Source organism: Pyxicephalus adspersus, chromosome 5, assembly GCF_032062135.1.
Source record: "Pyxicephalus adspersus chromosome 5, UCB_Pads_2.0, whole genome shotgun sequence".
Lineage (NCBI taxonomy): Eukaryota > Metazoa > Chordata > Amphibia > Anura > Pyxicephalidae > Pyxicephalus > Pyxicephalus adspersus.
The window spans coordinates 63,699,485-63,715,553 of NC_092862.1; the positions used below are offsets into that span (position 1 = coordinate 63,699,485).

General features: G+C 40.4%; 1 protein-coding gene across 3 annotated transcripts in view; it reads right to left on the bottom strand.

The window, feature by feature from the left end:
- The window catches only part of RREB1 (ras responsive element binding protein 1), a 58,359-nt gene extending 54,049 nt beyond the window's left edge, over window positions 1-4,310 (bottom strand). For all 3 annotated transcript variants that reach the window (XM_072411751.1, XM_072411752.1, XM_072411749.1), the window contains exon 1: window positions 3,957-4,310. The gene's annotated coding sequence lies outside the window, so the exon portion shown is untranslated. The remainder of the gene's footprint in view (window positions 1-3,956) is intronic.
- Between the last annotated feature and the right edge of the window lie 11,759 nt (window positions 4,311-16,069).

Consider the following 16,069-nt stretch of genomic DNA (forward strand, 5'->3'; position numbering starts at 1 on the left):
TGCACCCTATCACTTATAATTAAAACATCATTAGAAACCATATAAAGATTACAGAATGCATCATATTTCAGAGGTTATGCTACTGGAATAAATCAAAATAATTGAAATCACCTAAACATGTACTCATTTTTTTAAATTTTTGCTGCAGAAGTAAAGTGTGTAAAAGATAAAGATACCCATTCAATATTGCTCCTTTGTAGCCATAATACATTTTATAAATTTGTTTGCTGTACAGGTATGTAACAAATTCTTGTTTTTTCATCATGAGTTTAATTCCCCCCAAATATATATTTTTTTTAGTTCCCATGCAGTCAGAAACAACTTTAAATAAAGAAGCAGTTAGTGCTAAAATCTAGATTTATTAGATGTTATGGTAGAGAGTAGCACCTCCACTCCTCCATCTTATTGTGTGCGACCTACATCCTTTCCCTGAATGCAGATAACAGGATCTGTGAAATGTCCCACCCTTTGCAGCATGTTGGAACAATGATTCATTTTACTTTTGTGTCTCCAACTTGCCAGGTAACAAACCTGGTGGGCAAAGTCTTTTTATTGAAACATTTACCGTAAAGGTGGCGGTGCTGGATGTTTAACTCTTACAACGACTGTAGCATTTAGCCAAAAAAGTTTAGAAAGGGAATCTCTCCATTCACATAAATGAACTTGCTTGGATTACTAACAAAAAAATATGGAGCAAAAATTTATATAGAAGTGTCAACCTGACATTATGAACTTTGATAAAGTAATTTCACATTAAATACAATATCATGGTACCTTTGTATTGTAATTTTGTTTATATAATAATTGAAAATAAGGGGCGAGTTGCAAAAGGGCCGATTGTGGACATGAGTGATGGAGGAAAATATACATCATCAGGATTATGGTATTAGTAGACTTTGCAAGAACAAATACAATATCCTATATGATCAGAAAACATTTTCACCAACAAAAAAAAAAAAGTTCATGCACTCTATAGCATGCCTATTATACAATGGCTTTTCACTCATATATATGATTCAATTGTCATTACTTCAGTGCAATTAAGTGACAAACTCAGTGTAAGGAGGGAAAATTATAGCAATAATTGAGCTTCATAGGCTGCTGGTATGACACGCCAACTCAGTTCTCTTCTATGCTGGTAGGGCAAAAATAACTTTTGGTCATGTTTAAAACCCCATCAGGATCTAGAATTGTGCATTTGATGTGTATGATGGTAAAGTTGCTATACTGCACATAAGTAAAGGAAAGATTAAGCACTTGGACCACACGTCTGTGGAAAAACAAATATTTCATCCAATATATCAGATATTATTATATTAAGATCTGAGCATCACTTAGTTATAATTAGTATGTTTGCGTATCATCTAATACATGTTATCTGATCTGTGTAGCACTGGATTCAGAATTTGGAAAATGTAATTTTATCTGAAAGCCCAAGGCCATTCATTTAAAGTTGACGTGTAGGAATTAAAACATTGAAGTTGACTTGTTTCCAGTGGTGCAGCTTCTTGGGTTGTCACCCAGATCCCAAGTTCATTCGAAATGGCTTGAGGCATATTTACCAGAAGATCGGAGTTATACTTTACTGGGCACAAGTCAATTACTTCCTAGCCAATGAATTAGAACGGATTGAAAAGCTCTGAAGCTTTGGATGTAGAAATGTTGTTTTTCCCTGTGACCCCAATAGAAAGGTACCCCATCATCACGATATTAGGAAAACAAATATCCTCTAGGAACATCGATGACAAGGAAATCCACACAGATGAAATAAAAGGGTTTGGCTGGAAATTTGCTTGAACACATAGTTGTTAGCTGTGTCACTTATCTATTGTTTGATCTGCATCTTTCACATCTTAATACATAAGATAAAGATCATCCTGCCTGAGAGGGTGGGATAAGTTACCTGCATCAAGCAAAAATTTTACAGACCTGTGCAACTTTTTATATGATAAAAATGCTGGAGCAAAGATAACCATCAGTAAAAAAAAAAACTGAATGCAATAAAGATCAGCAGTTATATAACTGTGGGCAGCTGAAGTTACAAACAAATCACTTGGCTCCACCTCTCCTACACCTTTAGGTCTATGGTGATTGGAGGGGCTGTAAAAAAAGTTTGACTTCAGTTACCTGCATCTCTGGCTGTGATAATCATCATGTTGTATGCTCAGCATGGGACAGATATACTCCACGTTCCTAATGTTCCCCCTGACCTCTTGTGTCATCTGACAAAACATCATGTGTTCAGTAAATAGAACTAGGGCCATTCACCAAAGGACAACTCAGAAGTTTTTTTTCTTTTCATAAAACTTTTGAAAAAGCCAGGAAAAACTTGCATCTCCCTTTTACTAAGATATGAGGGTTAATTTTAGCTGCCTTCTGTTTAGCTGCTTAGCAACACTTATCCTATGACCTTCAAAGCACCACCTTCTTTTAAAAAGGGATCATGAATACCACCATCCAAAGGACTTGACTTTATTTGCTTTTCTTCTGTCCAGAAACACACCGCTGCTCTTTTTTTTGTTCATTTGTCATTGTGAAAAGAAAACCAACAGCAGAGAAAACTTAATGGATGTTACACAAAACCTGGCGAGAGGCTACGGATTTCAGTAAGAAGGTCACGACAATGCATGAGGACATATAACAAGATCTATGCAACACATGGAAGTGCCCTCATCATGCCCAACAAGAAGGAGAAAAAGCTACAGCAAGGTAACTCAGCAATGATCCAGAATACACAGAAAGCTGAAGATTATCCATGGAAAGTACCAATGATGGACTTAAAGGAAACAACAAAGAAATGAGCCTCTCCCTAGGTCATAGTTATCTATCTGGGACAAAACTTTCATGAAGACTCAGCAGGAAGTGACAGCTGTATGTTCCTGTATAAGCATCCATCCAGCAAAGGAAGGGTTAGGCACAATATAATCCAGACTGATGGCACAACACCAGTCCAGGAGTACAGAAATCCCCTTCTCTGGGCAAGGTGTGGAGGTCAGAGCCATTACAAACCTATGGATGATGAGTGAGAATGATGACACATGGAGGTGTGTTTGGACATTAGGGAAGGTTGTCCTGATGGTGATCAGCATGCTGGATGGAAGGGTTAATGTGAGGACCCTCCATCACAGACACTTCCCTCCCCTAGTCTAGTATGTTGGTGCTGCTGTGCTGGCTCCTAAGCCGTGTAGAATTTCGTAATGGAATGTGAACTGCTCATCCGGATCTGGGCTCCTTCTATCTCCTGACCAGTAAGGAGCAGGGGAGGACAGATCTGCTGAGACAGGAGAAACATTCTCCTCCTACAACTTCAACCATGGCTTACACAGGGGCAGACACATCACCCACATGTGTCCGGGCCACTACAAACGTGTCACATCCAGCACAGATCACCATCAACAGATCCCCATCATCATCAAGTCCCACCTCATCTGATCCTCCACCACCAGATCCCCATCATACGATCCCACCTCATCTGATCCCCATCATCAAGTCCCACCTCATCAGATCCCCATCATCAGATCTCCTATCACCAAGTCCCACCTCATCTGATCCTCCATCACCAGATCCCCATCATACGATCCCACCCCACCAGATCCCCATCACCGATCCCCCATCCCCCGATCCCAGCAAGCAGACAGCCCCACTTGATACTTTATAAAGTTTCTGTAAGTATGGGGGGGTGTCCCCCATCATGAAGCCTGTATATTGGTGATGGGTTCAGGCAGGACAGCCCATGTATGATGGCAGGGTGAGCAGTGTCCCCGCACACGATTCCCATGCGATGCCAGGCTCCTTCCTGTAGTCACGATGACGATCGTGGCCATTCGTGCTACGTGTGATCCGCACAGCAGATGCTGGGCTCACTATGGCAGGAAAGTTTATTCCCCATCCTGAGCAGAGAGCTACATGGAGGATGTAATCAGGGGAGATCTGCCATGGGCTCTTCCCCAGCTTACCTTACAAGGGATGTCTTCATCTCACTGCAGGCTGCAGGCCATCTATACCGATCGCTAACACACCGCCAGTGACAAAGATGAAATAAGGAGAAAAGTAAAGCAGAAAGTTTTGTCAGCGTGCTAGTGAGAAAGTTTCCCGGTGCTTTGTAGGTCAGGCCACAGAGCTGAGAGCAGCACCATCCGGGATGTGGTGGGGCTTGCTAGTTAAAAATAAACTTTGCTCTAGGAGGAGATGATCTGGCTGGATTCCTGAGCTCAGCCACTTTAATATGGATGAGCATCAGGTCCTGCAGGCAGAATGCTGCTCTTGGTGCTGCTGCTGTTGCTGCTGGAAGCTGGTTGGTAGAGAACTTTAACAAGGAAGGGGAAGGAGAGTCCGGGGGGCGGGGAGAGGAGGACATGGGGGAGGGGAGGGGGCAAAACATCATCTTCTCCAACATCGGAGCAACTTCCAAACAAACTTTTCCTGTCACTCCGACTGACCAAGGATGGCCACTGGGTGACTTGACAGCCATCTTTATGTGATGTTCTATGGGCGGACAGTGATAATAAGACTCATCGATTCTGTACTTATAATGGGATGTGTCACGTGTCATCTTATAAATAAAGTTGGTTGTGTGGGTGAGTGGTCCCCGGTGATACGTTATGGGGGGGCTCCTCCCCCCGTACAGGTGGTTATACAGGTATGAGGTGGGCGGGGCCTCGCCTGAGCTGCGTGTGGATGTGCAAAGTTCACAGCTCTCCCCTTATCTCTCCTCACACTCGGCCTTCTTCCGTGCTGCCACTGGCTGCGCTTGTACCAGCTGACCTGCATAGAGGATGGCGGGGGGAGGGCCCCTGGAGGCAGGTAGAGCAGGTTGGGGACTTTTATTCACCCCCCCATGATAAAGTCACCATCACGTGTCCTGAGCCCAGCCTCCTCCATGGCAGCATCACTGCTCTGTACATCCCATATGCAAACTTCAGGCCAGCACATTTTACTATTAACTGTTCCTCCACCTGATTATATTCACCCTGGGGTTCACCTGCTGTGAATTGTTCTCTCTGCATACATTGGCCAGTCATCCAATCCGGATGCAGAGGTCATGCTGCTGCGGTGTGATGACTTCTGATCATCAGGGCACATTATTGCATACTTCATTTTCCATGGGCTTTTTGCTTAAAATCAAGGGAAATAGTCACACAAGTAAGGCCCTAAATCACCTGTTCAGCCATGACTTAAGACCTTATGTTATAAACAGTGTGATCAGGCAGATTCTTTATTGGCAGGTGATACCCATCTGTAATAACCCAGAGCCCTACCAGCCCCATGCTGCAGGGGGAGCTGAGTGTACAATCCCCCATAGCTGGATGCTGGGCAAATCTCATGCACATGTGTGGGGGATAGTTCACTCAGGGCTGGCCAATCTAAATGGCTGAACCTGGGAAGAGAACGGGGAGAGGCGAGTTTAGATAAATAATTGTCATCAGGCAGGTAAGAGGAAACATCACCTGTCCTTTCTGCTATAAAAATAACATTTTCTTCCCCACTATATAACTATCACACATTTTATTTTACATTTGGGTTTAGTTCGGGGGGGGAGGAGCTTTATAATCCAAGGACCACAATAAAATATTAATACAAATTTTAAAATGGTCCCTTTACTGAGACTGATGATAATTACCGTCAGCAAATTCCAACACAGAGCCCCATACCAGTCATTCTTTGCCATTTGGAATTCCCTTCACCATACACGGGGGGCTAGCCCCCAATATGTATCAATGCTGTCAATCAGGATTTAAATTCTCTCAGGTTATGGGTGAGTGGTTTATGATTTTTTTATTCCAAAGAAACAACCAAAAAACTAAACAAAACTACCGCTCTCTGGACCCATAGCTTAAGCAACACTGGTCTACTTATCTTCCCTCCTATTGTGTGTTACTTCCCCCACCTTCTAAATTGTAAGCTCTTCAGGACAGGAACTTCTCCTCCTGTGTCACTGTCTGTCATTTGCAACCCCTATTTGTTGTACAACGCTGCATAGTATGTTGGCGCTATATAAATCCTGTTTAATAATAACACAAATGGAAAAGAGCACGAGTCCCATATACAGACACAAGCATATGTCAGGCCAGCCGTACATTATAGTAGAGGCTTTGTACATTTTAGGTGTGTAAACCCTTTGGCAGGTAACAGGCTTACCCTGGGGGCTCCCGGCAGCTTTCTTCAGACACTCCAATCCCTGCACAGGTTCCTAATAAACCAACATTTGAACACTGGGGACAGTAGGTGCTAGTGAACCTCTCACTACTGTTCCAACGTGTGGGATCTCAATAGTGAGCATTGGTCGCAGGAAGCAGCAACCGCACCACAACCTCACCGGCTGTCTGAATGGGCTAAGACCGTTGTATATTGATTTTAACTCCCCACATTTGCCTGGAGTTCCACTTTATTTGGCTGGAGTTTCACTTTGCACTACCTCATATTAAGGCTTCCTGAGATATAGGACTCCCACAGAGTTCTGCAGGATTTTGAACATTTTATTAGGTCCCAGAGATAATTTTCCTACCTTACAATGTCAGATTTTCATTGTGTTAGTATTTTCAAAATAAATCTATTATTTTAGGTCTCCGTCACACATACCTAAAAGGATCCACATTACAGAAAGGAGGTCTGGGTGTGTGATGTTAATAAACATTACAACTATAACTATATTGGCCAGGATATTAACTGGTCAATATAGGGCAGCACGGTGGCTTGGGGGTTAGCACTCTGGCCTTTGCAGTGCTAGGACCCAGGTTTGAATCCCGGCCAAGGCACTAGCTGCATGGCGTTTGCAGGTTTTCCCCGTGTTTGCGTAGGTTTCCTTCCACATACCAAAAACATGCAGTTAAGTTAATTGACTTCTCCCCCAATATTGACCTTTAGACTACATTATTGACATATGACTATGATAGGAACATTAGATTGTGAGCCCCTTTAAGGGACAGTCAGTGTCATGACTATGGACTTTGTACAGCTCTGCTTTATATGATGGCGACATATAAATACTGTATAATAATAATATAGACGCTTGTGTGTTTTGCTTCATTTTGTGTGTAAAAAACCGGTCTTTATAAAGCCAACATATATGTTGAGGGCAATGGTCAAAGCCACCAAATGCTGCCTTAATCCTTCATTAATTTAAATTTTGCTCATCCCCTTTCTTTCCTAAAATAATATCAGTAAAGGCAAAATTTTAGTTTGCCTTGTGGTCAGGTAATCTCTACAACATTAGCAGATTACTTGTTTTACGTAAAGCTACTTGATATTTTTACATTAGATTAGATAAAACATTGAAAGTGGCTCCATCCCTTAAAATCACTAACCAAAAAGAATTACTAACCATCGGTGTACCATAGCAATGTTCCAATCGAACGACGAACGATCGATTGGGCAAAAAATCGTTCGTAAAAAAGTAACCAACGACGCCGACGAACGAGGAAAGTCGCTGGAAACTGTGTACAATATCTACGAACGATCGTGTCGTTAACTCTATGTGCAGGATCGGTGCTATACGATCGTTCATATATATCGTGCATGAACGTTCGTCGTTCGTTTTCCAACGATAATAATTGGAAGTGTGTACGTAGCTTAAGTGTTCAGTGTTAGGATCAATTCTGCAATTGAATCAGATCAGGTTAAAACCTCTAGTTCTGGTTAAGAATTGATCAGATCTATGGTAATAAGGAATTAAAATTAAGTGGTACATGATATTATTACAGGCAAATAAAAATTAGCAGGTTAAATACACCTTTCAATGAATTCTGAATGAACTCAAAGGTCAGAGTCTCAACCTGACATCAAAGAGATGCCCATGACACAAAACCTTATAATCTCTCCCCCTTTGTTATAATCAACCTGCACTTATGTTTCTGCATACAGTACATAATGATCATATACGGCTGCTACTGGGTACCTATATATATATATATTGCTGTCTGTGTCCCTTTCTAACCATTGTCACCAGCAATAAAAAGGTGGGAAATGGGGACATTTGTTAAGGTCATAACTACCTAAGAGATGATCTCCTGTCTCCAGAGAAATCTCTTCTTAATTCCCAATGTATTTCAGGGGACAGGTAATTACAGGAAATATACCTAATGGGACACAAACAGCGAAAATAAATACAATCTAAAAATAGAAAATGAACCAATGTTTTAACCTTCTCTACTCATTCCAAAGCAAAGTTTTGTCTTTTTGTACACTTTAGGCCAATAGCCATTAGTTACGTCAACATTACACAACAATATGGCTACTACAAGAGAACACACAACCAAGAATGACCTTGCATTTACACAGTTCACAGACCTTGTACCAAATGTGTCATAACTGTTTTATTTAACATTAGATGGACGGAATACATTGCAAAGGAACATCAAAGTCTCTGTTTTCTAGCAATGATCCCTGCTTGTAAAAATGTTTAGTAACAAATCAATAAATAATAGCTTCTTCTCTATCCCTGGTGTCAGAATGTTACTTTACACAGAAGAGGCTTTACAGCTGACACCGACGCTCCTCCAGCACTGCTCTATAACTAGACAGTTCCCTGTCTCCATGTAGAAAATTATTTATTTTAAAAGACAAGCTAAGGACCCCCCATATGTCATAAACGTAGGTTACAATCAGCTAGAAAGAAAGTGCCATTTCTGAAACCTATGTATGAATGTTGATTACCCTGTTTCCCCCATTTTAAGTCATCCCAATAAATAAGCCACCCCCGATTTTTGAAAAAATAATTAAATTAGGACACTCACCCGTGAATAAGACATCCCCCCATATCTGATCCTGTGTGTGTCTCCTTGATGCTGGCTGCAGCGCGTGTCTCCTCCTGGCTGCAGTGCAGAGTGAAACTGAAAGTAACAAGCCGGCATTCTGCACCAGGAAGCAAGCTGCTGATCCCTGCCCTAACGGAGATCCCTACCCTAACGGAGATCCCTACACTTAATTACCGGTAAGTGAACAAAAGGGGACAATCATTGCATAGAGTGATCAGAAGGGGACAATCAATGGAACATGAGTGATCAGAAGGGGACAATCAATGGAACATGAGTGATCAGAAGGGGACAATCAATGGCACATGAGTGACTTTCAACAATAAATGTGTACTGTAGTCTTCTTCATGGAAAAATAAGACATCCCCTGAAAATAAGACCCAGGGCATATTTTGGCATTTCAAAAAATATAAGAGAGTGCCTTATAATCGGGGAAACAGGGTATATATGTGCACACATGTTGGACTATGATGTATGCATTTTGTAACTATTTATCTCTGCTCTCATTTACTTTCTGTAGTTTCAGCCCCTCTTGGTGAAGAATTGCTCAGTCTGCATTGCTTTTTCTTACATTACATAAACGTCAGATCATAGTGGCTGTTGTAATGGCTCGTTCACACCGCATGCATGCCTTGCAGTGCTATAATGCATTTTTACCATACATTGCAGCACTTTGTTTTTCTTTTCAAAGTTCTATACCTTTTACTTGAGTCAGTGTATCAGAATGTCAGGTTACAGAATGATAAGGTTTTGTGTTGTAGAGATCTGGCAGTAGGGCTCATAGAAAAGTTTAGCTAAATATTCTAGGTAGGTTTGACAACATTCAGTCCACAAAAAAAGCAATGGGTTGTCAGCCCACTACAGGCATAAAGTGTACCTGAACTCAGGAATAAAACCTCTAGGTGAGCTTTTTTCACAAAGCTCGCACATCTCAAGCTGTTTTCAGAAGATAATGACTATTGTAGAAGGTCACACCAAGGTTAAGTGAACATTTTTTATCTTAGAGGAGCTTAGGGGAAAAAAACGTGTCAGATTCATGAGCTATGCATAAAATGTTATTTAACATTTCAGGGCCCATAAAAGATGACAACACATTCTGAAACTGACTTGAAATGGGGGATGACACTTTGCCCTAGTAAAACAATGCTATTTAGGTATGTAGAATATGGAAGATATGAGATCAAGTCAAGTATAGTTCTGGTTTTGGTTTTAGAGCTGAGTGCATTCCTGGCGGGTATAATATAGAAAAATGTGCATTTACTGCAAAGTGTACTGCCCTGGTTTTTTGTCTTGATATGGGCTTTTATTATTATTACAAGATTTATATAGCGCTAATATATTACACAGCGCTGTACATTAAATAGGGGTTGCAAATGACAGACAAATACAGACAGTGACCCAGGAGGAGAAGACCCTGCCCCAAAGAGCTTACAATCTAGGAGGTGGGGGAAGTAACACACAATAGGAGAGGAGCTTTAAACAAGACAATTATTATATATATATATATATATATATATATATATATATATATATATATATATATATACACGGATGGCACATGTAAATGGCTAGTACGTGCCATTTCTGATTTGCTGTGAATAAACATTTAATGATGAACTTTAGTGTCACTTTGAAAAATATAAGATCAGGTAGGTGGTTACTGCAGAAAGGGGCAGGCGATGTCCTTTCTGCAATTACTGTTCTTATCTGCCTGAATGACACCCGGCTGTCACATCTTTCTGAGCTGTGAATGCGCAGCTGAGCGTTGGTTTCCAGGGAATCGCAGGAATCCTGGCTTCCCTTGCGCATGCCAGGAATGATTGAATTTTACATCATCCCAGAACAACCAATAAACATTGCCAAAGATCATCTCCAAGAGGAAAAGAAAAAGATGGCGGCTCCCTGCAATGGAATGTGCATAGGTAAATAATGCAGGTATTATAGGACTACAGAAATATAATACTATGTTATACGGTTTCTTAAACTCTCATTTATGGTTCCAAAAAAATATGTGCTTCTACAGCTTCTCGGGCATCATCCAAATAAATAAAGGTACTCACAGGACCAGTGTTCAACCCAGATTTTTTTTAAGCTGGGTGGGAAGAAATTTTAGGTGGGTCCCAGCCCCTGTATTGTGACCCAACTTCTCTGTAACCACCCAAGTTGTGTTACTACAAAGTGCCGGGTGGTGCGCCCAGCTAAAATGGGCTGCGGAAAACACTGATGACCACAAAACCCAGACAAAATTTAAAATGATAATACAATGCCATTTAATCATTAGATCTCTTGCACATATTTGTAGGATACCTAGGGATTGTTATGTGATTAGGTTAAGTGAAAACACAAAACACATACATTGATGCTTTTGATGAGCATAACAAAGCCAGTGTTTGAAGACAGCTGCCATAAAGACAATTATTAGTGTTGTCAGGCCCTTGTGTAAATCTATGGCCAGGACAGAATAAATGTAGCCCTCCTAGATGAAGGTGGGTTTAGCTGATCTAGTTATTATTGGATCTAAAGTTTCCAAAGAATGTTACTCAAATACTCATATTCTTTTCAAATATTGACTCTTCTATCAGTGTCCTCAAGTTCCTCTGCCTGTGTATGCAAAGTAGAGTGTCAGAATAAATCAAGTCATTCAGAAGTTTTCAAGGAAAAACATTAACAAGCGATGAGAAAAGGGATTAAATACTGTATAGAATATCTAAACCTAGACTGGATGATATTTTGTTTGCTAAATCATTGAGCATTAAAGTTTTTCATGTTTTATGCAATATAAGGGAATTTTTTTATTCACCCTAAAATCCCTTTCAAGATGTCCTCTTGTTATATGCCCTGCCACTGTGAGGCTAAACACTAGAAAAGCAAAAGATTCCTCCTTGTGGGTTATATCCTTCTACATCACTTTAAGATCATTTTCTTATTAGCCAGTGTTTGTATAGCTCCGACATATTACGCAGTGCTTTACAAAGTCCATAGTCATGGCACTAACTGGATATGCTAGCAATCAATACATAGATGCAGATAACCATAAAGAGAACCATACAAGTAAACCTGTGATCCTGCAGGACCAGTGGTTCTGCTTTGCACATGTGGGTGTTAAAAGCCACCCCACATACCAGAAGCAGAGAAGAGTTCAGGGTGCTGGGGAAGAGGAATAAGACAAGTATTGCTGCTTAAGAGGTCTGTGAGCGCTTACTTTAAGTTGTACAAAAAGCCACTTACATAATAAATCATTTTTATTAATAAACAGGATTTATATAGTGCCAACATAATACGCAGTGCTGTACATTAAATAGGGGTTGCAAATAACAGACAGTTACGGACAGTGACACAGGAGGAGAAGAGGACTCTCCCCCGAGGAGCTTACAATCTATGAGGGAAGTCTCACACCATAGGAGGGGAGATATGGAGGGATGGGAAGTAGAGAGGGTTTTAAGAGACAGAAGATTGGTAGGCAAGTCTGAAAAAAGTGTGTTTTGAGTGCTTTTTTAAATGAGCAGAAAGTAGGAGCAAGCCAAAGAGTACTATATTTTGTGGTGCTCAAAATACACTTCACGGATATGTAATTAGGGACATGAATGACAATGCACATATACAGTTAGATAATGCATATTACTGCATGCAATGTGGTCATACTAAGGGTACACACGTCCAATGGTTCTCGCCCAATATTCGTCTCAGGGCCGATATCGGACGAGAATCTGGTGTGTGTACAGCCCCGTCCTGGTGGATCCACGACCGTCCTGGTGGATCCACGGACTATGAACGATCCTAATGCAAGGGAAGGGGGAGAGCGCACAGCAGGGTGCCGCTGCGTCGTTCTTCCCCTCCCCTCTCCATAGAGCAGAACGGTGCTGAATTTACAGCACTCGTTCATGCATTGTGCAGTCCTTAGTCGTTGGAAAGGATCTTTCACGATAATAATTGCACGTGTGTATGCAGCTTTATGCCTTAGTGTAGTAAAAAAATTCAGCCTATGCTTGTATACCTCTGAATGCATTATATATGTAATCACTATTCTTCATCAAGGAGCTCTTGGAGAGCATGAAGAATGTGTTGTGAACACCCCATATTGTCACCTTTGTGTATACCGTACTGTGGACATAAGATGACCACTATGCTAGTTGGTGCCAGCAGACATCATTAGCCAATAATTTTCAAATGGGATTTTGTCATCAGAGCACTATTGTTTCTCCCAAAGATAAGGCTGGCTGTCTGCTCCCTGTCCTTCAAAACACCAGGATACATGCTCAGGCAATGTGAGTGTGCATATTCATCTGAAGGGGCCCTAAAAATTAACTAAATTCAATTCAAAGTGATTTAAACATGTTTGTTCAGCGATGTTCTCCTGTTTTCATCCCACCATGCATTGTTATCTCAGTAATCTAGGCTGACACCAATACAGAACAATAAGTTCATTGCTTGCATGTAAACAATGATAAAATGAACTGTTTAGATTCCAAATGCTAATTGCTGCTCTCAATAGAAGCGACTGAAAAAAATGCAAATACAATACATTAAAATCTACCAATATCAGTGGGTTTGGAAACTCTTTAAAGTTTTTTTTTTTACCAAAAGTGAAAGTAAATAGTTAGTAAAAATATTTACATATACCTATGTTGCTAGTTATTCTAGGATATTAACCACAGTACTAGCATTTATGTGCATTCAGGGCTGCAAGAATGGTATGCCAAATGTTCTTCCATTACAGCGATAAGGCAGTAAGATGTTATCAATGTCATTTTTCACCAATACATGGTCAGTTTTTTACATGAGGACCCTCCCCTCCTCCAGTGGTATTGTTTATATCTGTCTGTCATTTGCAACCCCTATATATTGTACAGCGGTACATATTATGTTGGTGCTTTAGAAATACAGCTTATTAATATTAATAATAAATGTTACACAATGCTGCGGTATGTATTTTTTCAGATTGTACCGGTAGCACACAGGACACAATACATTGTGCTGCACTGGTGTTGTTTCATAGTGGGTTGGAGTGGCATTCACAATTAATGGCACCACAACTCCCCAATGTAAGTAGCACATTGTCTGAATTATGGTTTGTTTTGATGCCATTCAAGTTAATAGACTGTCCTAACACAATACACATTAATGCACCACAAATGAGTGCAGAGATGGGAATGGGCTCTCAGTCACTTTTGGTGGCCATATACATTTACAATACACAATTGTGACCGTAATTGGATGTTCCATACATAATTGTTTAGGGCTAAAGGTAATTGCGGGGAAGGGTGTCTAAATCAATAAATGATTGTGTTCTGTTAAAAAAGATAATTGGTCCTCACAGACATCTAGGTGAATTCAGCCCAAACTGACCTTTCTTCGTTGTGTTAAATGAATGAATGAGCAATCAATCATTAATTGATAGTTCATGGCAAAAATCATGTTAGCCATACATTTATTCATTAATTTGTTTAATGACACAATCATTTCAATATTTTGAAAGACACTGAATTTGCAAGGTCAAATAGGAAACTAAATTTTAAAATGGGTTGAAAAATGTTTAAGTTATTATACCATTCATAATGGGCATCAAGGAATTCAACAGCAATCTTTTTCGATTTATGTGAACTTTCAGTAAACTTTTGCCATTGAAAGTTATCAAGTTTATTCAGACAAATTTACTGTTTTGCATTGAACTGAATGTTTGTTTTATACATATGATCAATGAGTGGTTAATCACATCCAAATGCATGTATGGTTAAAATATTGCTGTGATTATTAGATTTACCCTACTTATAAATGCCTTCAACAGTTTCTCATTATATAAACATGCTAAAAAATGTTTTAAATAAAGCTTCCAATGGATTATACCTAATTTTATACTCAGTGTTGTTATTACTCTGTGTCAGAGTCCTGAGCATAGCTTTCTGGAAGCAGCATCATGTCTGTGTTCTTCTTTTAAAAGTCCACAGCCCTAATGCTCTAAATCAATGGACTAAATTTTAGTAGTGCAAGATGAAGTTATGCAAATAAATAAAACGCCTTGATGGGTGAATGTCAGTCTGGAGAAGTGGGCATTTTCTAGACAGGCTGCATTTAAATATATATTACCTTAGGTAATAATGCCTCCATTATTAAACTAACTGATTACAGTAAATATATGGGGCAGGCCAAGGACAGTCAAGCTGGGAAAGAAAGGACTTAAAGACACAGGGCGTCCTCCAGCCAGGAAATAAAGTGGTTCCCATCTGACTTTCTGTATTTTCTTATATACACTGTCAGAGGTTTACAATGTCTAAAGGTGCGTACACACTTCCAATTTTTATCGTTACAATCGAACGACGAACGATCGATTGGGCAAAAAATCGTTGGTAAAAAAGTAACCAACGACGCCGACGAACGAGGAAAATTGTTGGAAACGAACGACCGGACCGGCGGATCGGATTGGACGACGATCGTTGAACATCGTTCGTGTGTACGGTCGTTCGTTGATCGTCCATGTTCAGAGCATGCGTGATGAACGAACGTCCGTTCACTTTCCTGTCGTGCACATAGTTCCTCTATCGCTTAAACGATCGTATCTATTGTGTGTACAATATCTACGAACGATCGTGTCGTTACCTCTATGTGCAGGATCGGTGCTATACGATCGTTCATATATATCGTGCAGGAACGTTCGTCGTTCGTTTTCCGACGATAATAATTGGAAGTGTGTACGTAGCTCAAGTATAGTCGAGGCTTTCAAGGAAATAACTTTCATTCAGAGGACTTTAACTGTGCAAGACAAAAAAAGTAAGGCTGGAGTTCAGCTTTAAAAAGTGGTGTCTGTACCCCTAGACAATGTCTGTTACATCCCAGCCCTATCCACACTACATTGCATAATACATTTTGATATTTCTTTTTTTTTTCTCTGAGAACAGATCTGTGAAAGTGGGACCAAAGTTTCACAAATACTTGATCAGGTTAATATTGAGGAAAAGGACAGGCAATGCCCCTTCTACAATAATGTGTTTTACCTGCCCTATCACTTTGGGTAATGGCAACAAAGCAATGTTGGCTTCCCTTGCGTGTGCCGGGATGAATAAATTCCTGCACACCTGCTTAGGAGTTACATCACCCTGGGACGGCCAATCAAAGTCATCTCTGGGAAGAAGAAGAGAAGAAGATGGCGGCGCCCTGCAAAGGAATGCAGGTAGGGGATTCACATGGCTTTAGTTCTGTTTTAAAGGCTGCCAACTCTCTAATGTAAAACAGCAAGTCATTTTTATGCTGTTAGAAACCAACTAGAACCTAGCCTTTGCTGTGATCATTGAGGATCTTGAGAATGAACATGTTAATTGGCTCCG